General features: G+C 41.5%; 1 protein-coding gene across 1 annotated transcript in view; it reads left to right on the top strand.

Moving 5' to 3' along the window:
- Window positions 1-2,500, top strand: part of dock11 (dedicator of cytokinesis 11) — a 158,154-nt gene that overhangs the window by 72,975 nt on the left and 82,679 nt on the right. The gene's annotated exons all lie outside the window — the stretch shown is intronic.

Here is a 2,500-nt window from a genome sequence, read left to right as displayed (position 1 = left end):
GTGAAATAACCATTGAATAGGTACACAACACAACATACAGAGGAGGTGATTTTGAATAGGTACACAACACAACATACAGGGGAGGTGATTTTGAATAGGTACACAACACAAGTTACAGGGGAGGTGATTTTGAATAGGTACACAACTCAAGTTACAGGGGAGGTGATTTTGAATAGGTGCACAACACAAGTTACAGGGGAGGTAATTTTGAATAGGTACACAACTCAAGTTACAGGGGAGGTGATTTTGAATAGGTACACAACACAAGTTACAGGGGAGGTAATTTTGAATAGGTACACAACACAAGTTACAGGGAGGTGATTTTGAATAGGTACACAACTCAAGTTACAGGGAGGTGATTTGAATAGGTACACAACACAAGTTACAGGGGAGGTGATTTTGAATAGGTACACAACACAAGTTACAGGGGAGGTGATTTTGAATAGGTACACAACACAAGTTACAGGGAGGTGATTTTGAATAGGTACACAACACAAGTTACAGGAGAGGTGATTTTGAATAGGTACACAACACAAGTTACAGGGAGGTGATTTTGAATAGGTGCACAACACAAGTTACAGGGGAGGTGATTTTGAATAGGTACACAACACAAGTTACAGGGAGGTGATTTTTAATCCGTCACTACAAGAGTTTTTGTACATTATGTCGAGGAACCCTTCCAGAAAGACCTCCTTGTATTTTATTTCAAACGATGCCAGTGCTTGACTGGAAAGACACATTTTGACTCTGCAAAGTGTTCCTAAACAATCCAGTTTGTGCCACATACACATACACACACACACACACACACACACACACACACACACACAAACACACCTTTCAACCGTCTAGTGGAGCACGAGGGAGGCATCTGTTGGAAACAGTTAACCGTTTGAAAACCTTGAATATAATGTTGCTAGTGTGCTGAGAGACTATTATGCAAAACCCAAATATTTACAATCAGTTCAGATAACACACACACACACACACACACACACACACACACACAAGAAACCCAAATACTTACAGTCAGTTCAGATAGCACCCATTCACAAAGAAACCCAAATATTTACAGTCAGTTCAGATAGCACCCATTCACAAAGAAACCCAAATATTTACAGTCAGTTCAGATAGCACCCATTCACAAAGAAACCCAAATATTTACAGTCAGTTCAGATAGCACCCAGTCATAAAGCAACAAGCTGCAGTCAGTTCAGATAGCACCCATTCACAAAGCAGCAAGCTGCAGCTCATCTCTGTGGCCATGCTAGGTGGACCATTCCCCTGTTGCAAGTTCCTTTACCACCAAATTGGCTGCGTAGAGGTTATATTAAGGGGAAAATCTTGCATAATGAACCGTTAAATCCTGGGAAAAACAGACATATTTCCCTTTTAGCATAACACATAACATGCACCCAAGTCCAAGTCGTTAACATAACACATAATATGCAGGTAGGCTCTCTCTGTCTGTCTCTCTCTGTCTCTCTCTGTGTCTCTCTCTCTCTCTCTCTCTCTCTCTCTCTCTCTCTCTCTCTCTCTCTCTCTCATACACACACACACACACACACACACACACACACACAAACACACACACACACACACAGTGGAATATGTTTTATAGTGTATTACAGGCTTAGACATGTCTGTTTTGTGTTGGTGTGGTTGATGCTCCAAATAAACACACTGCTGTTGCACAAGTGGGGCAGATCTTTCCCAGACTTGCAGTTGGCTTGCTTAGACCACACCACTGCACTCCATGGGAAACTAAGATGTGGTGTGCTGTGTGGTCTAAGCAAGCCAACTGGGAAAGTCCTCTGAAGCACAAGAGCTACAGTATGAGTGTGCATTGAAATGCCTAGTCTAACAGATTGGGAAGTGTAGGCTATGTCATGAAAGAGAAAATATGATTTTAGAGGCAAAAAAAAATGTTAAGGTTGCTTTTGACATAGTACAAAGAAGAAAACTAATGCTCTGAATACTGATTCATAGACACATTTAACCGCAATTTAGATGACACCTGCTTTTAGAGGAAAAATACCGTAATATCCGGACTATAAACCACAGCTTTTTTCCCATGCTTTGGTCTTATACAATAGTAGGGCTAATCTGTGTGTTTTTACAGCTAACGGCCACTAGGGGGGCTCCTCAACCTATGGATATTACAGGTTACGGTCCAACACCTGCGGCTTATGGTCCAGTGCGGCTTGTATATGTACACATTTGTTTTTTTCCCTAAATTTCACTGGTGCGGCTTATATTCAGGTCCAGAAATGACGGTAGACATGCGCTGTTTTCATACATGTATAAGAATATCTGCATGCTCCATTATCTTTTAGACCACTAGCAGTTCCCTTCCTTAGTGTCTGAGGTGACAGCATCTCTAGAAGTGCGCTGTTTTCATACATGTATAAGAATATCTGCATGCTCCATTATCTTTTAGACCACTAGCAGTTCCCTTCCTTAGTGTCTGAGGTGACAGCATCTCTAGAAGTGAGTCCCA

This window comes from Sardina pilchardus, chromosome 16 (assembly GCF_963854185.1).
Source record: "Sardina pilchardus chromosome 16, fSarPil1.1, whole genome shotgun sequence".
Lineage (NCBI taxonomy): Eukaryota > Metazoa > Chordata > Actinopteri > Clupeiformes > Clupeidae > Sardina > Sardina pilchardus.
This window is presented reverse-complemented; position numbering and strand designations above follow the sequence as displayed.